Source organism: Phyllobates terribilis, unplaced genomic scaffold, assembly GCF_046119375.1.
Source record: "Phyllobates terribilis strain yellow unplaced genomic scaffold, ASM4611937v1 Scaffold_1__5_contigs__length_1240528914, whole genome shotgun sequence".
NCBI classification, from domain to species: domain Eukaryota; kingdom Metazoa; phylum Chordata; class Amphibia; order Anura; family Dendrobatidae; genus Phyllobates; species Phyllobates terribilis.
Genome location: NW_027362761.1, coordinates 521,493,453 through 521,518,381, shown reverse-complemented (window position 1 = coordinate 521,518,381; position 24,929 = coordinate 521,493,453).

The following is a 24,929-nucleotide window of genomic DNA, read 5'->3' as shown; positions in this document are numbered from 1 at the left end:
GGTGGTTTTAACTAGCTCTACCAGCCCATACATTGTAGGTTAAAAGCCCAAGCAGAGACATATTGTCCATACAGGCTTACAGCCCAAGAGTGGCATATCCAGTGGTAGTGTAGCGTAGTTTCCCATCATACGAAGGTGACCTTGTCGTGGTTGATGGGCACACATAAATTGGCCAAATTATGCGCAAAAAACCTTCATTTTTCAAAGTGACATTAGTCCAGATACAATATTTCTTATATTTTCATGTATGGAGTGCCGAAGTTCTTTTTGCAATTGAGATTACTTTTTTCTTCAGAGCACCCGAATAGACCAGTGAGCGACCCCTCTCTTTTTTCTATTAATCATTTTTGGGATCCCGCTCCTGGAGCATTGCAGCAGGTACGTGTTCACACTATTAGAAGTTTGACAGCCTTTTTTCTGACCATGTGTCCCTCCCATTCAGTCACAGGTGGTTTTAACTAGCTCTACCAGCCCATACATTGTAGGTTAAAAGCCCAAGCAGAGACATATTGTCCATACAGGCTTACAGCCCAAGAGTGGCATATCCAGTGGTAGTGTAGCGTAGTTTCCCATCATACGAAGGTGACCTTGTCGTGGTTGATGGGCACACATAAATTGGCCAAATTATGCGCAAAAAACCTTCATTTTTCAAAGTGACATTAGTCCAGATACAATATTTCTTATATTTTCATGTATGGAGTGCCGAAGTTCTTTTTGCAATTGAGATGACTTTTTTCTTCAGAGCACCCGAATAGACCAGTGAGCGACCCCTCTCTTTTTTCTATTAATCATTTTTGGGATCCCGCTCCTGGAGCATTGCAGCAGGTACGTGTTCACACTATTAGAAGTTTGACAGCCTTTTTTCTGACCATGTGTCCCTCCCATTCAGTCACAGGTGGTTTTATCTAGCTCTACCAGCCCATACATTGTAGGTTAAAAGCCCAAGCAGAGACATATTGTCCATACAGGCTTACAGCCCAAGAGTGGCATATCCAGTGGTAGTGTAGCGTAGTTTCCCATCATACGAAGGTGACCTTGTCGTGGTTGATGGGCACACATAAATTGGCCAAATTATGCGCAAAAAACCTTCATTTTTCAAAGTGACATTAGTCCAGATACAATATTTCTTATATTTTCATGTATGGAGTGCCGAAGTTCTTTTTGCAATTGAGATGACTTTTTTCTTCAGAGCACCCGAATAGACCAGTGAGCGACCCCTCTCTTTTTTCTATTAATCATTTTTGGGATCCCGCTCCTGGAGCATTGCAGCAGGTACGTGTTCACACTATTAGAAGTTTGACAGCCTTTTTTCTGACCATGTGTCCCTCCCATTCAGTCACAGGTGGTTTTAACTAGCTCTACCAGCCCATACATTGTAGGTTAAAAGCCCAAGCAGAGACATATTGTCCATACAGGCTTACAGCCCAAGAGTGGCATATCCAGTGGTAGTGTAGCGTAGTTTCCCATCATACGAAGGTGACCTTGTCGTGGTTGATGGGCACACATAAATTGGCCAAATTATGCGCAAAAAACCTTCATTTTTCAAAGTGACATTAGTCCAGATACAATATTTCTTATATTTTCATGTATGGAGTGCCGAAGTTCTTTTTGCAATTGAGATGACTTTTTTCTTCAGAGCACCCGAATAGACCAGTGAGCGACCCCTCTCTTTTTTCTATTAATCATTTTTGGGATCCCGCTCCTGGAGCATTGCAGCAGGTACGTGTTCACACTATTAGAAGTTTGACAGCCTTTTTTCTGACCATGTGTCCCTCCCATTCAGTCACAGGTGGTTTTAACTAGCTCTACCAGCCCATACATTGTAGGTTAAAAGCCCAAGCAGAGACATATTGTCCATACAGGCTTACAGCCCAAGAGTGGCATATCCAGTGGTAGTGTAGCGTAGTTTCCCATCATACGAAGGTGACCTTGTCGTGGTTGATGGGCACACATAAATTGGCCAAATTATGCGCAAAAAACCTTCATTTTTCAAAGTGACATTAGTCCAGATACAATATTTCCTATTTGAAGGACAGTCTAACCACAAACATGTGGATAAGTGAATGTGGCCAGGGATGGTCCATCTGACTGACGCCTTCACACTGGGTTAATATTGTGGAAGCCGGGACACAGTTGGACACTGGGATGCAACACGTCCTCCAGACATAGAGGATTGCAGGTCCTGGGTAAATCAGGCTTCAACACAAAGTTCAGAAGGCAGACAGCAGCAGTGGTCGGCCTCCTACACAACGAGTAAATTATTCATGATCATGAGGCCATCCATCTCCTTAGCTTTCTGTTCCTTGGAATGCAAGCGCATGTATGTAGTAGCGGCTAGGCCTGAAGTGGTCAGCATTTTGGCGCATATCCTACCTCTTCCGAGGATTGCTGGATGTTTTCCTGCTACTATCCCAGTTCTATGACTCCCGTTAAAACAAAGCTTCAGGTGATGAATGATGGATGAGATGGTGGCAAAGGAGAAAGAGCAGGAGGAACAGGGACCATTCACATCAATATCAGGCCAGTCAACCACACATGTCTTGCAGGATATGTTTCTGTACCAAAAGAAGCGGTTTGGCTACACAGTTATAGGGCATACAGTGAGTGCAATGCCTACCAAAAATTCCGAGGCACTCCAATGCCCCTTGGTAGTGACATGGAGGTCAGAGGGCCTTAACTAAACCGTTTTTTCCAACTGGGTCTCCTGTACACTGTTGGCCTAAGCAATGAATGGAAGGCTTTCCAAAAATTATGAGGAACTGCAATGCCCCTTGAAACAGACGTGGATTACAGCATACTAAAAACCTTCTACCAATTATTGGGGAGTGGGTCTCCCTTAGTGTTCGCCTATGCATTGAAAAGCAAAAGCTGACTAAAATTAGGAGGAAATGCAATGCCCGTTGGAAGAGTCGTGGAGGTTAGAGGTAATTAAAAACAACATTTCAATGCCCCTTGGAAGAGCTGTGGAGTTCAGAGTGGTTTAACAAGATGGTTTTAATGCCCCTTGGAAGAGTAATAGAGGCGACAGTAGCTTAACAAGACGGTTTAAATGCCCCTTGGAAGAGTGGTGGAGATCGCAGTGGAATAAAAAGACAATATAAATGCCCCTTGGAAGAGTGGTGGAGGTCGCAGTAGCTTAACAAGACGGTTTTAATGCCCCTTGGAAAAGTGGTGGAGGTCGCAGTAGCTTAACAAGATTGTTTTAATGCCTCTTGGAAGAGACGTGGAGGTCAGAGTGGTTTAACAAGACGGTTTTAATGCCCCTTGGAAAAGTGGTGGAGGTCGCAGTAGCTTAATAAGACAGTTTTAATGCCCCTTGGAAGAGACGTGGAGGTCAGAATGGTTTAACTAGACAGTTTTAATGCCCCTTTGAATAGTGGTGGAGGTCGCAGTAGCTTAACAAGACGGTTTTAATGCACCTTGGAACAGCGGTGGAGGTCGCAGTAGCTTAACAAGACTTTTTTAATGCCTCTGGAAGAGTGGTGGAGGTCGCAGTAGCTTAAAAAGACAGTCTAATTCCCCTTGGAAAAGTGGTGGAGGTCGCAGTAGCTTAACAAGACGATTTTAATGCCCCTTGGAAGAGACGTGGAGGTCAGAGTGGTTTAACAAGTCGGTTTTAATGCCCCTTTGAAGAGTGGTGGAGGTTACAGTGGAATAAAAAGACAATATCAATGCCCCGTGGAAGAGACGTGGAGGTCACAGTAGCTTAACAAGACGGTTTTAATGCCCCTTGGAAAAGTGGTGGAGGTCGCAGTAGCTTAACAAGTCGGTTTTAATGCCCCTTGGAGAAGTGGTGGAGGTCGCAGTAGCTTAACAAGATGGTTTTAATGCCCCCTGGAAGAGCGGTGGAGGTCGCAGTAGCTTTAGAAGACGGTTTTAATGCCCCTTGGAAGAGTGGGGAAAGTCGCAGTAGCTTAACAAGACGGTTTTAATGCCCCTTGGAAGAGTAGTGGAGGTCACAGTAGCTTAACAAGACGGTTTAAATTCCCCTTGGAAGAGACGTGGAGGTCACAGTGGAATAAAAAGACAATATCAATGCCCCTTGGAAGAGAAGTGGAGATCGCAGTGGAATAAAAAGACAATATCAATGCCCCTTGGAAAAGTGGTGGAGGTCGCAGTAGCTTAACAAGATGGTTTTAATGCCCCTTGAAAGAGACGTGGAGGTAAGAGTGGTTTCACAAAATGGTTTTAATGCCCCTTGGAAAAGTGGTGGAGGTCGCAGTAGCTTAACAAGATGGTTTTAATGCCCCTTGGAAGAGCAGTGAAGGTCGCAGTAGCTTAACAAGATGGTTTTAATGCCCTTTGGAAGAGTGGTGGAGGTAGCAGTAGCTTAATAAGATGGTTTTCATGCCCATTGGAAAAGTGGTGGAGGTCGCAGTAGTTTAACAAGACAGTTTTAATGCCCCTTGGAAGAGACGTGGAGGTCAGAGTGGTTTAACAAGACGTTTTTAATGCCCCCTGGAAAAGTGGTGGAGGTCGCAGTAGCTTAACAAGACAGTTTTAATGCACCTTGGAAGAGGGGTGAAGGTCGTAGTAGTTTAACAAGACGGTTTTAATGCCTCTGAAAGAGTGGTGGAGGTCGCAGTAACTTAACAAGTCGGTTTTAATGCCCCTTGGAAAAGTGGTGGAGGTCGCAGTAGCTTAACAAGACGGTTTTAATGCCCCTTGGAAGAATGGGGGAGGTCGCAGTAGCTTAGCAAGACGGTTTTAATGCCCCTTTTAAGAGTCGTGGAGGTCGCAGTAGCTTAACAAGACGGTTTTAATGCCCGTTGGAAGAGTGGTGTAGGTCACAGTAGCTTAACAAGACGGATTAAATGCCCCTTGGAAGAGACGTGGAGGTTACAGTGGAATAAAAAGACAATATCAATGCCCCTTGTAAGAGTGGTTGAGGTCGCAGTGGAATAAAAAGACAATATCAATGCCCCTTGGAAGAGTAGTGGAGGTCGCAGTAGCTTAACAAGACGGTTTTAATGCCCCTTAGAAAAGTGGTGGAGGTCGCAGTAGCTTAACAAGACGGTTTTAATGCCCCTTGAAAGAGACGTGGAGGTCAGAGTGGTTTAACAAGACGGTTTTTAATGCCACTTGGAAAAGTGTTGGAGGTCGCAGTAGCTTAACAAGATGGTTTTAATGCCCCTTGGAAGAGCGGTGGAGGTCGCAGTAGCTTAACAAGATGGTTTTAATGCGCCTTAGAGGAGTGGTGGAGGTAGCAGTAGCTTAACAAGATGAATTTCATGCCCCTTGGAAAAGTGATGGAGGTCGCAGTAGCTTAACAAGACAGTTTTAATGCCCCTTGGAAGAGATGTGGAGGTCGCAGTAGCTTAAGAAGACGGTTTTAATGCCCGTTGGAAGACTGGTGGAGGTCACAGTAGCTTAACAAGACGGATTAAATGCCCCTTGGAAGAGACGTGGAAGTCGCAGTAGCTTAACAAGACGGTTTTAATGCCTCTGAAAGAGTGGTGGAGGTCTCAGTAGCTTAACAAGACGATTTTAATGCCCCTTGGAGAAGTAGTGGAGGTCGCAGTACCTTAACAAGATGGTTTTAATGCCCCTTGGAAGAGTGGGGGAGGTCGCAGTGGAATAAAAAGACAATTTCAATGTCCCTTGGAAGAGTGGTGTAGGTCGCAGTGGCTTAACAAGATAGTTTTAATGCCCCTTGGAAGAGTGGTGGAGATCACAGTAGCTTAACTAGACAGTTTTAATGCCCCTTGGAGAAGTGGTGGAGGTCGCAGTACCTTAACAAGATGGTTTTAATGCCCCTTGGAAGAGTGGGGGAGGTTGCAGTAGCTTAGCAAGACGGTTTTAATGCCCCTTGAAAGAGATGTGGAGGTCGCAGTAGCTTAACAAGACGGTTTTAATGCCCCTTGGAAGAGACGTGGAGGTCGCAGTAGCTTAACAAGACGGTTTTAATGGCCCTTGGAAGAGTAACATGGTAACATAGTAACATAGTTTGTAAAGCCGAATAAAGACTTGCGTCCATCAAGTTCGACCTGTTAGTTCTGTAATTGCTAAAGTTGATCCAGAGGAGGGCAAAAACCCCAAATGATTTGGCCAATCTTCACCTGAGGAAAAATTCCCTCCCGACTCTGAAACCAGCAGTCAGAATAAATCCCTGTATCAACCTACTATTTTATTTTATTTTTAAGTACAGTATATGCTGAAATCTGCCTGGTATCTAGAAATGCATCCAGTCCCCGCTTGAACTGGTGTAGTGAATCCGACATTACCGTCTCCTCACTCAGTGAATTCCATATTCTCACTGCTCTTACCGTAAAGAACCCCTTCCTATGCTGGTGCTGAAACCTTTTCTCTTCCAGTCTTAGTGAGTACCCTCTTGTTACCGTAATATCCCTCCTTTTGAACAAATCCCGGGCAAGATCTCTATACTGTCCCCTAACATATTTGTACACATTTATTATGTCCCCCCTCAACCTTCTCTTTTCCAGGCTGAATAGTTCTAGTTTTGCCAACCTCTCTGGGTACTAAAGTCCCTCCATTCCCTTTATTAATTTTGTTGCCCTCCTTTGTACCTTTTCAAGCTCATTTATATCCTTTCTATATATTGGGGCCCATAACTGAGCACAGTATTCCAAGTGTGGTCTGACCAGTGCTTTGTACAGTGGAAGAACAATGTTCTCATCCTTTGCAGCTATACCTCTTCTGATACATCCCATTACCCTGTTTGCCCTTACAGCAGCGGCCTGACTTTGGGCACTCCAATTTAGTTTGCTATCAATCAAGATGCCCAAGTCCTTCTCCATCTCTGAATTCCCCAATGATTTCCCATTCAGTGAGTATTGGTGACTTCCATTTTTCCTTCCCATATGTATGACCTTACATTTCTCCTCGTTAAACCTCATTTGCCATTTAATGCTCCACCTACCCAGCTTATCCAAATCCCTCTGTAGGTCTACACTGTCCTCTTTTGTATTAATTGTTTTACATAACTTTGTGTCATCTGCAAATATTGATATTTTACTATTTATCCCGTTGACTATGTCGTTAATAAAGATATTAAATAACATTGGGCCTAGTACAGACCCCTGTGGTACCCCACTAGTGACGCTTACCCAATCTGAGTATATTCCATTTATAACCACCCTTTGCCTTCTATCCTTTAGCCAGTTAGCTACCCACTTGCAGACATTTTCCCCCAGCCCCATCATTCTCATTTTGTATAGCAACCTATTATGTGGCACGCTATCGAACGCTTTTGAGAAGTCGAGATACACGACATCCACTGGTTCCCCCTGATCTACTCGAGAGCTAACCTCCTCGTAGAAGTCAATCAGGTTTGTTTGGCAGGAGCGATTCCTCATGAATCCATGTTGGTTCGGGATTAAAAGATTATTAGCATCAAGATGCTCCGTAATTGCCTCTTTAATGAAGCTTTCAAAAATTTTGCCCACAACGGACGTCAGACTCACCGGCCGATAGTTTCCGGCGTCACTTTTCGCTCCCTTTTTGAATATTGGCACTACATTCGCCTGTCGCCAATCAAGTGGCACAGACCCAGTCTCAACAGAGTCCTTAAATATAAGATATAACGGTCTGTCTATCACATTACTTAGTTCCCTTAGTACCCGTGGGTGTATGCCATCAGGTCCTGGTGATTTGTTTATTTTAATGTTACTGAGGCGTTTCTGTACCCCAGCTTGGGTTAGATTAGTCATACTTAGTGGAGGATTAAGCTTGTCACTTCTCATTTCTCCTGTTAGTTCTATTTCCTTTGTGAAAGTTGTCGAAAAAAAATTATTTAATAGATTAGCTTTATCCTCATCTTTCTCTATGATTTTGCCTTCCTCACTTTTTATCGGTCCAATATTATCCGATTTAATCCTTTTACTATTTATATACGTAAAGAACAGTTTGGGATTTGATCTACTTTCCCTAGCAATACGTCTCTCTGTTTCCTCCTTCGCTATTTTTATTTGTTTTTTACAGGTTCTCGTTTTTTCCTTGTAACACATTAGTGCCTCCTTACTGTTTTCCTGTTTTAATCTCTTGAATGCCTCTTTTTTGCTATTTAACGCCCCTTTTACGTTCTTGTTCAACCATATTGGTTTCCTCTTATTTCTGGCCCTTTTATTCCCATACGGTATATATCTCTCGCACTGAGTATTCAGAATTCTTTTGAAGGTTTCCCATTTACTATTCGTATTTCCTTGATTAAGAACTTTGTCCCAGTCAATAAGTTGAAGGCTTTCTTTCAGCTGATCAAACTTCGCCCTCCTAAAGTTGAATATTTTTGTTGTTCCCTTATTGATAACCCTACTGAAGGGCATTTTGAAGTCGATAATATTATGGTCGCTATTACCTAGGTGCCCCCCTATCTGTACCTCAGTTATTCTATCAGGCCTATTAGTCAATATTAAGTCCAACACGGCCTTCCCTCTCGTTTGTTCCTGCACTAGTTGGGAGAGATAATTATCCTTAATATTTGTCACGAACCTTTTTCCTTTCTGAGATCTACAGGTTTCTGTTTCCCAGTCAATATCCGGGTAGTTGAAATCCCCCATTACAATCACTTCATTATGTTTTACTACTTTGTCTATTTGTCCTAATAGCAGATTCTCATTCTCCTCTGTTATATTGGGTGGCTTATAGCAGACCCCCAGTAATATTTTATTATTATTTTTAGTTCCCTCTATCTCTACCCACATGGACTCGACCCCCTCTTCTACCTCTCCTATATCTTCCCTTAGTCTGGGTTTTAGACATGACTTTACATATAAGCAGACTCCTCCGCCTTTCCCCTGTTTCCTGTCCCTTCTAAATAAACTATAATCTAATAAATTTACCGCCCAGTCGTAGCTATCATCTAGCCAAGTCTCTGTTATACCTACGATGTCATACCTCTCCTCCGATATAAGCGCCTGCAGCTCATCCGCCTTATTGGTCAGGCTTCTTGCGTTGGTCAGCATGCAAGATAAAACTTTGGGGTTATTTAGCATCCTATTCTTCTCTAATGATCTAACTGTACTATCCCCACCCCCCTCTCCACCCTCATTATATTCACTTCTCCCCTTCCCCCTTGCTTGCCTCACATCCCACCTATTTCCTTGGTTTCCACCCCCCGTCTCTAGTTTAAAAACTCCTCCAACCTATTAGCCATCTTCTTCCCCAGCACCGCTGCACCCTCCCCATTGAGGTGCAGCCCATCCCTACGGTAGAGCCTGTAGCCGACCGCGAAGTCGGCCCAGTTCTCCATGAACCCAAACCCTTCTGCCTTGCACCAACTCTTTAGCCACTTATTCACCTCCCTAACTTCCCGTTGGCGCTCCTCTGTGGCTCGCAGGATTGGTAGTATTTCTGAGAAAACTACCTTGGAGGTCCTTGCCCTAAGCTTCCTACCTAGGTCCCTGAAATCATTTTTAAGGACCCTCCATCTACCACTCACTTTGTCATTGGTGCCGATGTGGACCATGACCGCTGGGTCTTCGCCAGCCCCACCCAGTAACCTGTCAACCCGATCCGCGATGTGCCGGACTCGAGCGCCAGGGAGGCAGCACACCGTTCGGCGATCCCGGTCTTTGTGACAGATTGCCCTGTCTGTCCCCCTAATAATAGAGTCACCCACTACCAGAACCTGTCTTGCCTGCCCTACACTTCCCCCCTCCCCCTCATTACTGGAGCATACACTCCCCCGGCGGTCAGAGGATCTGTCGTGCTCCAATAATGCCGGTTCTGAACCAGCCTTCCTATACTTCTTCCCTCTATCCCTCCTAACTGTTATCCAGCTCCCTGCCTGTTCAGCCTGCACCTCCCCTCTATGCTCCACCACCAGTATTGACCCATTGAGTGTCTGCTCGGTGAGCAGCAAACTCCGTTCCATGTTGTCGATGCTCCTCAGTACCGCTATCTGAGCACTTAGATCCAGAATTTGGGCTTCCAAGTGCACAATATGCTCACATCTCTCGCAGCAGTATGGATCCTCAAGCGGTTGCTCACGGAATGCATACATTGCGCAAGATGTACACTGCACGGCTCCGGCCAAAATGGACGTCATTCTAAATATGGGGATACAGTCAGTATATATATACAAGTACAAAACACAATTATTTATATATAGGTGTATGGACGGGGATCAACTAGGGATGTGCAAGTGTATCAATTAGATATCGGCGGGGGATCAGTTAAGTATGGACGGGGGATCAATTAAGTATCAAGTATGGACGGGGGAATCAGATAAGTAGGTCAGGTAGATTAATTAAGTAAAAAGTAAAGTAAAGAAAGAATGAAATACAGTCAGCAATTCAGTCCTAAGTCCTCCCTTCCAAACTCCCTGAATCCAAAGTCACTGGAAACAAGTCACACACTTACTTTCGTTCGCACTTACGCTCCGGACACACGCAGCTCGTTCACACTCGCAAACTAAGAGATTTAAAGAGTTTTTTTTTTTTTTTTTCTTCCTTTTCCAGCAATGTACCCTTCACCTCAATGCACTTCCAAAGGTGGAGTGGTGGAGGTCGCAGTGGAATAAAAAGACAATTTCAATGTCCCTTGGAAGAGTGGTGTAGGTCGCAGTGGCTTAACAAGATAGTTTTAATGTCCCTTGGAAGAGTGGTGGAGATCACAGTAGCTTAACTAGACAGTTTTAATGCCCCTTGGAAGAGACGTGGAGGTCAGAGTGGTTTAACAAGATGGTTTTAATGCCCCTTGGAAGAGTGGGGGAGGTCATAGTAGCTTAGCAAGATGGTTTTAATGCCCCTTGAAAGAGACATGGAGGTCGCAGTAGCTTAACAAGACGGTTTTAATGCCCCTTGGAAGAGACGTGGAGGTCGCAGTAGCTTAACAAGACAGTTTTAATGCCCCTTGGAAGAGTGGTGGAGGTCACAGTAGCTTAACAAGACGGATTAAATGCCCCTTGGAAGAGACGTGGAGGTCACAGTGGAATAAAAAGACAATATCAATGCCCCTTGGAAGAGTGGTGGAGGTCGCAGTAGCTTAACAAGATGGTTTTAATGCCCCTAGGAAAAGTGGTGGAGGTTGCAGTAGCTTAACAAGATGGTTTCAATGCACCTTGGAAGAGCGGTGGAGGTCGCAGTAGCTTAACAAGATGGTTTTAATGCCTCTGAAAGAGTGGTGGAGGTCTCAGTAGCTTAACAAGACGTTTTTAATGCCCCTTGGAAAAGTGGTGGAGGTCGCAGTAGCTTAACAAGACGGTTTTAATGCCCCTTGGAAGAGTGGGGGAGGTCGCAGTAGCTTAGCAAGATGGTTTTAATGCCCCTTGAAAGAGACGTGGAGGTCGCAGTAGCTTAACAAGACGGTTTTAATGCCCCTTGGAAGAGACGTGGAGGTCGCAGTAGCTTAAAAAGACGGTTTAAATGCCCGTTGGAAGACTGGTGGAGGTCACAGTAGCTTAACAAGACGAATTAAATGCCCCTTGGAAGAGACGTGGAGGTCACAGTGGAATAAAAAGACAATATCAATGCCCCTTGGAAGAGTGGTTGAGGTCGCAGTGGAATAAAAAGACAATATAAATGCCCCTTGGAAGAGTGGTGGAGGTCGCAATAGCTTAACAAGACGGTTTTAATGCCCCTCAGAAAAGTGGTGGAGGTCGCAGTAGCTTAACAAGACAGTTTTAATGCCCCTTGGAAGAGATATGGAGGTCAGAGTGGTTTATCAAGATGGTTTTAATGCCCCTAAGAAAAGTGGTGGAGGTCGCAGTAGCTTAACAAGACGGTTTTAATGCACCTTGGAAGAGCGGTGGAGGTCTCAGTAGCTTAACAAGTCGGTTTTAATGCCCCTTGGAAAAGTGGTGGACGTCGCAGGAGCTTAACAAGACGGTTTTAATGCCCCTTGGAAGAGTAGGGGAGGTCGCAGTAGCTTAGCAAGACGGTTTTAATACCCCTTGAAAGAGAAGTGGAGGTCGCAGTAGCTTAACAAGACGGTTTTAATGCCCCTTGGAAGAGATGTGGAGGTCGCAGTAGCTTAAGAAGACGGTTTTAATGCCCGTTGGAAGACTGGTGGAGGTCACAGTAGCTTAACAAGACGGATTAAATGCCCCTTGGAAGAGACGTGGAAGTCGCAGTAGCTTAACAAGATGGTTTTAATGCCTCTGAAAGAGTGGTGGAGGTCTCAGTAGCTTAACAAGACAGTTTTAATGCCCCTTGGAGAAGTGGTGGAGGTCGCAGTACCTTAACAAGATGGTTTTATTGCCCCTTGGAAGAGTGGGGAGGTCGCAGTAGCTTAGCAAGATGGTTTTAATGCCCCTTGAAAGAGACGTGGAGGTAGCAGTAGCTTAACAAGACGGTTTTAATGACCCTTGGAAGAGACATGGAGGTCGCAGTAGCTTAACATGACGGTTTTAATGCCCCTTGGAAGAGTGCTGGAGATCACAGTAGCTTAACTGGACAGTTTTAATGCCCCTTGGAAGAGATGTGGAGGTCAGAGTGATTTAACAAGATGGTTTTAATGCCCCTTGGAAGAGTGGTGGAGATCACAGTAGCTTAACTAGACAGTTTTAATGCCCCTTGGAATAGACGTGGAGGTCAGAGTGGTTTAACAAGATGGTTTTAATGCCACTTGGAAGAGTTGGGGAGGTCATAGTAGCTTAGCAAGATGGTTTTAATGCCCCTTGAAAGAGACATGGAGGTCGCAGTAGCTTAACAAGACGGTTTTAATGCCCCTTGGAAGAGACGTGGAGGTCGCAGTAGCTTAACAAGACAGTTTTAATGCCCCTTGGAAGAGTGGTGGAGGTCACAGTAGCTTAACAAGATGGATGAAATGCCCCTTGGAAGAGACGTGGAGGTCACAGTGGAATAAAAAGACAATATCCATGCCCCTTGGAAGAGTGGTGGAGGTTGCAGTGGAATAAAAAGACAATATCAATGCCCCTTGGAAGAGTGGTGGAGGTCGTAGTAGGTTAACAAGATGGTTTTAATGCCCATTGGAAAAGTGGTGGAGGTCGCAGTAGCTTAACAAGATGGTTTCAATGCACCTTGGAAGAGTGGTGGAGGTCTCAGTAGCTTAACAAGACGGTTTTAATGCCCTTTGGAAAAGTGGTGGAGGTCGCAGTAGCTTAACAAGACGGTTTTAATGCCCCTTGGAAGAGTGGGGGAGGTCGCAGTAGCTTAGCAAGACGGTTTTAATGCCCCTTGAAAGAGACGTGGAGGTCGCAGTAGCTTAACAAGACAGTTTTAATGCCCCTTGGAAGAGACGTGGAGGTCGCAGTAGCTTAAGAAGACTGTTTAAATGCCCGTTGAAAGACTGGTGGAGGTCACAGTAGATTAACAAGACGGATTAAATGCCCCTTGGAAGAGACGTGGAGGTCATAGTGGAATAAAAAGACAATATCAATGCCCCTTGGAAGAGTGGTTGATGTCGCAGTGGAATAAAAAGACAATATCAATGCCCATTGAGAGAGTGGTGGAGGTCGCAGTAGCTTAACAAGACAGTTTTAATGCCCCTTAGAAAAGAGGTGGAGGTCGCAGTAGCTTAACAAGACGGTTTTAATGCCCCTTGAAAGAGACGTGGAGGTCAGAGTGGTTTAACAAGACGGTTTTTAATGCCCCTTGGAATAGTGTTGGAGGTCGCAGTAGCTTAAGAAGACGGTTCTAATGCCCCTTGGAAGAGCGGTGGAGGTCGCAGTAGCTTAAGAAAATGGTTTTAATGTGCCTTGGAGGAGCGGTGCAGGTCTCAGTAGCTTAACAAGACGATTTTAATGCCCCTTGGAATAGTGGTGCAGGTCGCAGTAGCTTAACAAGATGGTTTTAATGCCCCTTGGAAGAGTAGGGGAGGTAGCAGTAGCTTAGCAAGACGGTTTTAATGCCCCTTGAAAGAGACGTGGAGGTCGCAGTAGCTTAACAAGACGGTTTTAATGACTCTTGGAAGAGATGTGGAGGTCGCAGTATCTTAAGAAGACGGTTTTAATGCCCGTTGGAAGACTGGTGGAGGTCACAGTAGCTTAACAAGACGGATTAAATGCCCCTTGGAAGAGACGTGGAAGTCGCAGTAGCTTAACAAGACGGTTTTAATGCCTCTGAAAGAGTGGTGGAGGTCTCAGTAGCTTAACAAGACGGTTTTAATGCCCCTTGGAGAAGTAGTGGAGGTCGCAGTAGCTTAGCAAGACGGTTTTAATGCCCCTTGAAAGAGACGTGGAGGTTGCAGTAGCTTAATAAGATGGTTTTAATGCCCCTTGGAAGAGACGTGGAGGTCGCAGTAGCTTAAGAAGACGGTTTAAATGCCCGTTGGAAGACTGGTGGAGGTCATAGTAGCTTAACAAGATGGATTAAATGCCCCTTGGAAGAGACGTGGAGGTCACAGTGGAATAAAAAACAATATCAATGCACCTTGGAAGAGTGGTGGAGGTCGCAGTGGAATAAAAAGACAATATCAATGCCCCTTGGAAGAGTGGTGGAGGTCGCAGTAGCTTAACAAGACGGTTTTAATGCCCCTTGGAAAAGTGGTGGAAGTCGCAGTAGCTTAACATGATGGTTTTAATGCCCCTTGAAAGAGACGTGGAGGTCAGAGTGGTTTAACAAGACGGTTTTAATGCCCCTTAGAAATTTGTTGGAGGTCGCAGTAGCTTAACAAGACGGTTTTAATGCCCCTTGGAAGAGCGGTGGAGGTCACAGTAGCTTAACAATGTGGTTTTAATGCGCCTTGGAAGAGCGGTGGAGGTAGCAGTAGCTTAACAAGATGGTTTACATGCCCCTTGGAAAAGTGATGGAGGTCGCAGTAGCTTAACAAGACAGTTTTAATGCCCCTTGGAAGAGACGTGGAGGTCAGAGTGGTTTATCAAGATGGTTTTAATGCCCCTAGGAAAATTGGTGGAGGTCGCAGTAGCTTAACAAGACGGTTTTAATGCACCTTGGAAGAGCGGTGGAGGTCGCAGTAGCTTAACAAGACGGTTTTAATGCCTCTGAAAGGGTGGTGGAGGTCGCAGTAGCTTAGCAAGACAGTTTTAATGCCCCTTGGAAGAGTGGGGAAGGTCACAGTAGCTTAGCAAGACAGTTTTAATGCCCCTTGAAAGAGACGTGGAGGTCGCAGTAGCTTAACAAGACGGTTTTAATGCCCATTGAAAGAGTGGTGGAGGTCGCAGTAGCTTAACAAGACGGTTTTAATGCCCCTTGGAAGAGTGGTGGAGATCACAGTAGCTTAACTAGACAGTTTTAATGCCCCTTGGAAGAGATGTGGAGGTCAGAGTGGTTTAACAAGACGGTTTTAATGCCCCTTGGAAGAGTGGGGGAGATCACAGTAGCTTAGCAAGATGGTTTTAAAACCGCTTGAAAGAGACGTGGAGGTCGCAGTAGCTTAACAAGACGGTTTTAATGCCCCTTGGAAGAGACGTGGAGGTCGCAGTAGCTTAACAAGACAGTTTTAATGCCCCTTGGAAGAGTGGTGGAGGTCACAGTAGCTTAACAAGATGGATTAAATGCCCCTTGGAAGAGACGTGGAGGTCACAGTGGAATAAAAAGACAATATCAATGCCCCTTGGAAGAGTGGTGGAGGTCGCAATGGAATAAAAAGACAATATCAATGTCCCTTGGAAGAGTGGTGGAGGTCGCAGTAGCTTAACAAGACGGTTTTAATGCCCCTTGGATAAGTGGTGGAGGTCGCAGTAGCTTAACAAGACGGTTTTAATGCCCCTTGGAAGAGACGTGGAGGTCAGAGTGGTTTATCAAGATGTTTTAAATGCCCCTAGGAAAAGTGGTGGAGGTCGCAGTAGCTTAACAAGACGGTTTTAATGCACCTTGGAAGAGCGGTGGAGGTCGCAGTAGCTCAACAAGACGGTCTAAATGCCTCTGAAAGGGTGGTGGAGGTCGCAGTAGCTTAACAAGACAGTTTTAATGCCCCTTGAAAGAGTGGGGGAGGTCACAGTAGCTTAACAAGACTGTTTTAATGCCCCTTGAAAGAGACGTGGAGGTCGCAGTAGCTTAACAAGACGGTTTTAATGCCCCTTGGAAGAGACGTGGAGGTCGCAGTAGCTTAACAAGACGGTTTTAATGCCCCTTGAAAGAGTGGTGGAGGTCGCAGTGGAGTAAAAAGACAATATCAATGTCCCTTGGAAGAGTGGTGTAAGTCGCAGTGGCTTAACAAGACGGTTTTAATGCCCCTTGGAAGAGACGTGGAGGTCAGAGTCGTTTAACAAGATGGTTTTAATGCCCATTGGAAAAGTGGTGGAGGTCACAGAAGCTTAACAAGACAATTTTAATGCCCCTTGGAAGAGTGGTGGAGATCACAGTAGCTTAACTAGACAGTTTTATTGCCCCTTGGAAGAGATGTGGAGGTCAGAGTGGTTTAACAAGATGGTTTTAATGCCCCTTGGAAGAGTGGGGGAGATCACAGTAGCTTAGCAAGATGGTTTTAAAACCCCTTGAAAGAGACGTGGAGGTCGCAGTAGCTTAACAAGACGGTTTTAATGCCCCTTGGAAGAGACGTGGAGGTCGCAGTAGCTTAACAAGACAGTTTTAATGCCCCTTGGAAGAGTGGTGGAGGTCACAGTAGCTTAACAAGATGGATTAAATGCCCCTTGGAAGAGACGTGGAGGTCACAGTGGAATAAAAAGACAATATCAATGCCCCTTGGAAGAGTGATGGAGGTCACAGTAGCTTAACAAGACGGTTTTAATGCCCCTTGGAAGAATGGTGGAGGTCGCAATGGAATAAAAAGACAATATCAATGCCCCTTGGAAGAGTGGTGTAGGTTGCAGTAGCTTAACAAGATGGTTTTAATGCCCCTTGGAAAAGTGGTGGAGGTCGCAGTAGCTTAACAAGATGGTTTTAATGCCCCTTGGAAGAGACGTGGAGGTCAGAGTGGTTTAACAAGACGATTTTAAAGCCCCTTGGAAAAGTGGTGGAGGTCGCAGTAGCTTAACAAGACAGTTTTAATACCCCTTGGAAGAGTGGTGGAGATCACAGTAGCTTAACTAGACAGTTTTAATGCCCCTTGGAAGAGCCGTGGAGGTCAGAGTGGTTTAACAAGACGGTTTTAATGCCCCTTGGAAGAGTGGGGGAGATCACAGTAGCTTAGCAAGATGGTTTTAAAACCCCTTGAAAGAGACGTGGAGGTCGCAGTAGCTTAACAAGACAGTTTTAATGCCCCTTGGAAGAGTGGTGGAGGTCACAGTAGCTTAACAAGATGGATTAAATGCCCCTTGGAAGAGACGTGGAGGTCACAGTGGAATAAAAAGACAATATCAATGCCCCTTGGAAGAGTGGTGGAGGTCACAGTGGAATAAAAAGACAATATCAATGCCCCTTGGAAGAGTGGTGGAGGTTGCAGTAGCTTATCAAGACGGTTTTAATGCCCCTTGGAAAAGTGGTGGAGGTCGCAATAGGTTAACAAGACGGTTTTAATGCCCCTTGGAAGAGACGTTTAGGTCAGAGTGGTTTAACAAGATGGTTTTAATGCCCCTTGGAAGAGTGGTGGAGTTTACAATGGAATAAAAAGACTATCAATGCCCCATGGAAGAGACGTGGAGGTCACAGTAGCTTAACAAGACGGTTTTAATGCCCCTTGGAAGAATGGTGGAGGTCGCAATGGAATAAAAAGACAATATCAATGCCCCTTGGAAAAGACGTGGAGGTTGCAGTAGGTTAACAAAATGGTTTTAATGCCCCTTAGAAGAGACGTGGAGGTCGCAGCAGCTTAACAAGATGGTTTTAATGCCCCTTCGAAGAGTGGTGGAGGTCACAGTAGCTTAACAAGACGGTTTAAATGCCCCTTGGAAGAGACGTGGAGGTCACAGTGTAATAAAAAAACAATATCAATGCCCCTTGGAAGAGTGGTGAAGGTCGCAGTGGAATAAAAAGACAATATCAATGTCCCTTGGAAGAGTGGTGTAGGTCGCAGTGGCTTAACAAGACGGTTTTAATGCCCCTTGGAAGAGATGTGGAGGTCAAAGTGGTTTAACAAGACGATTTTAATGCCCATTGGAAAAGTGGTGGAGGTCACAGAAGCTTAACAAGACAGTTTTAATGCCCCTTGGAAGAGTGATGGAGATCACAGTAGCTTAACTAGACAGTTTTAATGCCCTTTGGAAGAGACGTGGAGGTCAGAGTGGTTTAACAAGACGGTTTTAATGCCCCTTGGAAGAGTGTTGGAGGTCGCAGTAGCTTAACCAGATGGTTTTAATGCCCCTTGGAAGAGACGTGGAGGTCTGAGTGGTCTAACAAGACGGTTTTAATGCCCCTTGGAACAGTGGTGGAGGTCACAGTTGCTTAACAAGACAGTTTTAATGCCCCTTGGAAGAGTGGTGGAGGTCACAGTAGCTTAACAAGATATTTTTAATGCCCCTTGGAAGAGACGTGGAGGTCACAGTAGCTTAACAAGACGGCTTTAATACCCCTAACAAGAGCCATGCAGTACAGCATATTAAAAGCATTATTTCCATTATTGGGGAGTGGGTCTCCCATAGTCGTTGCCTATGACTTCGAAGCAAAAGCTGCCAAAAAATAGGATGGAGGAACTTGCAATGCTTGCAACACGGATCACTGTCACCCTGGTGGTATAGTGGTGGTGGAGGCTGAGGATAAGGAGAATTGCAAAAAACAGCCGAAATGAGGACGCGTATACCCATGTGTGGGTGTGAAGCGGCGCATGGGAATACACCTCCCGAAATAACACAGTGGATTTGACTTTATGTTACTCTGCTGTCATTTGGTGGTGATGAGAATTCTGGCCCAATCCAGCCCTTGTTCATTTTGATAAGAGTCAGCTTGTCAGCATTGTCAGTTGACAGGCGAGTGTGCTTATCAGTTATAATTCTCCCAGTGGCACTAACACGCTAGCGGCAGGGCAGGCCAGGACCTCCAAGGCGTACAGAGCGAGTTATAATTAAAAGGCACTGAGGAATCACGGAGGACACTGGTACGGTCGGCAAGGTACTCCCTCACCATCTTTTGAAACTTTCCACTCCTTGTGAGAGTACCCTGCGCCTCAGGGCCTGTAAGCTGGGTGGGTCTCAGAAAATTGTCCCAGAATGTTGACAATGTTACCCTGCCTCTGCTGGATTGGAGTTGTGTCTCTCTCGCCTGTACGCCTTGGTTGGTTAACGAACTCTGACCTCTGCCACTAGCGTGTTCAAATGGGAATTTTTTTAACAGTTCTGCAGCAAGGGCCTTCTGGTACTGCCCAATCTTTGTAGACCTCTGCACCTCAGGAATAAGAGAGTGAAAGTTCTCCTTGTAGCGGGGGTCTAAAAGTGTCACCAACCAGTAATGACTGTCACCCAACATTTTGACAACGCGAGGGTCACGGTTAAGGCAGCGTAACATAAAGTCAGCCATGCGTGCCAGACTGGTAACGGACAAGACTTCCGTGTTCTCACCAAGATGACGACTGACCATGCTCTCCTCCTCTTCCTCCCCCCTGTCCTCAGACCACCCACGCTGAACCGACGGTTTGACAGATGTACAGCTACAGCTACTAACGTCTACAGCGCATGATACCAGCTCCTGTTCTTCCTCCTCCTCCTCCTCTTCCTCTCCCTCATTGTCCCCCAATGCAAGTTGGGATGAGATTGTAACATACCTGGTGGCGTCCTTGCATGGTGGTCCATCTCCCACTGTGCAAGAGCGCGCACTTGATCTCCAGTCCAGAATGTCTCTCTGGCTTCCCTCCATGCTGTCTGTTTGTGTCTTTCTGCTGCTCTGGGCGGCGCCCGATCACTTCCTGCTTTTTGTACCTGCTGTGGGTCACACCCCTTGTGCGTCCTCAGCCTATTGCTGTCTGTCACCTGGTATATAGCTCAGCTGCTCCCATCTATCCCTGCCTGAGCATAGTGTTTCATTCAGTGTGTGCTTTCACTCTGAAGATGCCAGGTCCTGTTCTTTGTCTCCTGTCTTGCGGTATCAGTTCCCGTGTCTGAACTGAGTCCTGTCTATGTCTCCTGCCTTGCGGTATCAGTTCCCGTGTCTAAGCTGAGTCCTGTCTTTGTCTCCTGCCTTGCGGTATCCGTTCCTGTGTCTGAACTGAGTCCTGTCTGTGTACTCTTGCCTGCTGCCTTTCCTGGAGGCTGTATTTCCAGGCCTGTCTGAACACGCTCCTAGCCTGTTCCTCCCGCCTTCTAGGGGCCGATTACCTAGATCCGTTCCTGTATCTTGTCTGTCCTGTCTGAACACGCTCCTAGCCTGTTCCTCCCGCCTTCTAGGGGCCGATTACCTAGATCCGTTCCTGTATCTTGTCTGTCCTGTCTGAACACGCTCCTTGCCTGTTCGTCCCGCCTCTCTGGGGGCCGATTACCCAGACCTGCTCCTGTATCTTGTCTGTTCTGTCTGAACACGCTCCTTGCCTGTTCGTCCCGCCTCTCTGGGGGCCGTATTCCCAGACCCGCTCCTGTGTCCCGCTCCTGTGTCGGTCTCGTCCGTACACTCAGTTCCAGTCTGTACTCTCTCCTATCTTTCATCTGTCTTTTCTCTATGTCCGTTCCTTTCCTTTTTCTGCAGAGTCTGAACTCGTACCTAACTCCTGCCTGTTGTCTCTGTACTCCCGTTTGTGAGTTTGTGGTCCACTCGCTACTTCACTGCAAGTACCCTGTGGGTGTCTGGCTCTGCCTTTCCCTTCCTGTCTGTTCCGTGTGAACAGAGCCCTGTCCCCCCTACTCAGCCTTGCCTGCTCTGACTCCTTTGCTCACTGCTCCGGCGGTTCTAGCCTGCTCTGACTCCTTTGCTCACCGCTCCGGCGGTTCTAGTCTGCTCTGACTCCTTTGCTTACCGCTCCGGCGGTTCTAGCCTGCTCTGACTCCTTTGCTCGCTGCTCCGGCAGCCTTGCTCCGCTCTGACCCTTTTGCTCGCTGCTCCGGCAGTCTCGCTCCACTCTTTCTCACCGCTCCAGCCGGCCTCGTCCTGCTTTACTCTTGCTCACTGCTCCAGCAGTCTCGCTCAGCTTTGATCCTTTGTTCACCGCTCCTGGCGGCCTTGTCCTGCTCTACTCTTGCTCACCGCTCCAGGCGGCCTTGTCCTGCCCTGTTCTCGCTCACCTCTCTGGGCGGCCTCACTCTGCTGTGTTTGTCCGCCACATCTGTGGCTCTGTTCCTGAGTCCCAGTGTGTACTGGGTCCTATCCCGCCAGTGTCCCTACCTGCTAGTGCCTCCCTGTCTGCACTCTAGCTGTGCTTGCCTGTAACCCTATGCCTGTATTGTTCCTGAGTCCCAGTGTGTACTGGGTCCTATCCCGCCTGTGTTCCTACCTGCTAGTGCCTCCCTGTCTGCACTCTAGCTGTGCTTGCCTGTACCCCCCTGCCTGCTTACCCGCCTGCCTGCATACCAGTCGTGCCTGCCTATACCCACCAGTCTGTGTGCCAGCCTACCAGTCTGTTCCTGTATTCCCCTGTGTGGGTCAACAGCCGTGTCCGGGGTCTGTCCTGGAGTAGCACCTGGTCCCTTTGCTTGGTTCCTCCTTGGTGCACTGGCGTCGTATGCCGTCGTGCGACCCTGGTCGGATCGGGTGAATACCTAGTTAAGCCCCTCCAGGCATTCACTCTCCGGCACGGTCCAGTGGAATCACTACAATCACACGCACACGCCGCTCAGCCCGGGCGTGTGCATAACAGAGATGAGGCTGAGCTGTGTGTAATTGACCACTACGGCTTCTTGATCCAACTCATCATACTCTGGCTGCAATGCCTCTTCTTTAATTCTCTGCAGAGAGCATTGCAAAAGACAGACAAGTGGGATGCTGACGCTAATGATGGTGTCATCGCCACTCACAATGTTGGTGGACTCCTAAAAGTTTGTCAGGATGGTACATATGTCAGACATCCAGGTCCACTCCTTAGGTCTTATGTGTGGAGTCTGACCTGAATATCGACGGCCTTGTTGCAGCTGGTACTCCACAACTGCTCTCTTCTGCTCACAAATCCTTTGCAACATGTGGAGGGTAGAGTTCCAATGTGTGGGGACATCACACAACAGTCGGTGTGCCGGAAGCTGCAAACGCTGCTGCAACACAGCAAGGGCGGCGGAAGCTGTAGCCGACTTGCGAAAATGAGCTGTCAGGCAGCGTACTTTGACGAGCAGATCTGGCAACTCGGGGTACGATTTAAGAAACCGCTGAACCATGAGGTTAAGCAGATGAGCCAGTCATGGTACATGTGTGATCTCGCCTCGCCTCAGAGCCGCCACCAGGTTACGGCCATTGTCACACAGGACCATGCCTGGATGTAGGTTCAGCGTTCTCAGCCACAGATCTGCCTGCTCTTTCACAGCTGTCCACAACTCACAAGCAGTGTGAGGTTTATCACTAGTGTTGAGCCACCCCCGTAGTGTTCGGGTTCGGTTCGGTTCGTCGAACACCGGGATGTTCGAGGAACTGTTCGTCGAACTGTTCGTCGAACACCTTAGAACACCGTCGAACACCGTTAAAACCAATGGCAGGCAAACAAAAACACATAGAAACACATAGAAAACACCTGCAAAGGTGTCCAAAAGCTGACAAACTGCTCAGAAGACACTCTCTTTGAAAAAGCCGGCCGGCAAATTCAGCAGCGGCATACACCGGTACCCGATAATTTAGACAAGAAGGAATAGAGCATCACACATAGATTAGATAGATAGAAACATGTCAGTCACACATATAAGAAGCACAGTGACAGTGTTGGTTACTGCACTTGTCATTTAGTGTAAAGGATTTATTAAAAAAAATATTAGTGTTTTCATGCACCGTCTCTTTAAAAAAGCCGGCCGGCAATTCAGCATCTGTACCCGACAATTTAGAACAGAAAGAATAGAGCTTCACACATAGATTAGATAGATAGAAACATGTCAGTCACATATATAATAAGTACAGTGATAGTGTTGCTTACTGTACTTGTCATTTAGTGTAAAGGATTTATTTAAAAAAATAATAGTGTTTTCATGCACTGTCTCTTTAAAAAAGCCGGCCGGCAATTCAGCAGCGGTACCCGACAATTTAGAACAGAAAGATAGAGCATCACACATAGATTAGATAGATAGAAACATGTCAGTCACATATATATGAAGTACAGTGATAGTGTTGGTTACTGTACTTGTCATTTAGTATTAAAATAAAGGATTTATTATTAAAAAAATTGGCGTGGGGTTCCCCTTAATTTTAGGCTCTAGCGGAGGTTAAGCAGACGGCTGGGGCAGATGTTTGAAGCCTGGGAAGGGGGTAATACCCACGGAGCTTCCCAGGCTACTAATATCAGCCCCCAGCTGAATACATAGCCTTTACTAGCTATTAAAATGGGGGACCCCCCAAAAAAAATGACGTGGGGTACCCCCTAATTTAATAGCTAGCAAAGGCTAGGCAGACAGCTGGGGGCTGATATTAATAGCCCAGGAAGGGAACCATGAATATTGGCCCCCTCCCAGGCTATAAACACCAGCCGTCAGCCGCCCCAGAAATGGCGCATTCATAGGATGCGCCAATTCTGGCACTTAGCCTCGCTCTTCCTCGCTGCCCTGGTGCGGTGGCAGGGGGTAATAGGGTTGGGGTTGATGTCAGCTTATAATGCCAGCTGACATCAAGCCCAGGTTAGTAATGGAGAGGCGTCTATAAGACACCCCCATTACTAACCCCATAGTCAAAGTTAAAAAAAACACAAACACCCAGAATAAAGTCCTTTAATTGAAATAAAGACACAATCCTTTATTGTTCTAAATTAAACCATACTTACCGTCACGCCCATTCCAGCTGAAGCCAACGATCTCCTGCAATAAAAGAAAAATAATAAAGCAACCTCATCCTTACCTTTCCATGGTTCCCACGACAGCTTCAGCTCTGCTACATCGAGATGACAGGCTGGACCGCAGCAGAACGCTGCCATCCAGCCTGTCATCCCGCAGACACTGAGAAGCGCAGGCTTGCTTGCGCTGCTCAGCGTCTCTCTGTGACGACATCCAGATGAGCCGAGTTCATGTCCAATGAACTCGGCTCACCTCATGCACGTCACTGACAGCGTGGGAAAATTCTCACGCTGAAGTGCTGATTGCAGGAGAATTTTCCCACGCTGTCAGTGACGTGCAGGAGGTGAGCTGAGTTCATTGGACATGAGCTCACCTCATGCACATCACTGACAGCGTGGGAGAATTCTCCTGCACTCAGCACTTCAGCGTGAGAATTTTCCCACGCTGTCAGTGACGTGCATGAGGTGAGCCGAGTTCATTGGACATGAACTCGGCTCATCTGGATGTCGTCACAGAGAGACGCTGAGCAGCGCAAGCAAGCCTGCGCTTCTCAGTGTCCGCGGGATGACAGGCTGGATGGCAGCGTTCTCCTGCGGTCCAGCCTGTCATCTCGATGTAGCAGAGCTGAAGCTGTCGTGGGAACCATGGAAAGGTAAGATGAGGTTGCTTTATTATTTTTCTTTTATTGCAGGAGATCGTTGGCTTCAGCTGGAATGGGCGTGACGGTAAGTATGGTTTAATTTAGAACAATAAAGGATTGTGTCTTTATTTCAATTAAAGGACTTTATTCTGGGTGTTTGTGTTTTTTTTAACTTTGACTATGGGGTTAGTAATGGGGGTGTCTTATAGACGCCTCTCCATTACTAACCTGGGCTTGATGTCAGCTGGCATTATAAGCTGACATCAACGCACCAGGGCAGCGAGGAAGAGCGAGGCTAAGTGCCAGAATTGGCGCATCCTATGAATGCGCCATTTCTGGGGCGGCTGACGGCTGGTGTTTATAGCCTGGGAGGGGGCCAATATTCATGGCTCCCTTCCTGGGCTATTAATATCAGCCCCCAGCTGTCTGCCTAGCCTTTGCTAGCTATTAAATTAGGGGGGACCCCACGTCATTTTTTTTGGGGGGTCCCCCATTTTAATAGCTAGTAAAGGCTATGTATTCAGCTGGGGGCTGATATTAGTAGCCTGGGAAGCTCCGTGGGTATTACCCCCTTCCCAGGCTTCAAACATCTGCCCCAGCCGTCTGCTTAACCTCCGCTAGAGCCTAAAATTAAGGGGAACCCCACGCCAATTTTTTTAATAATAAATCCTTTATTTTAATACTAAATGACAAGTA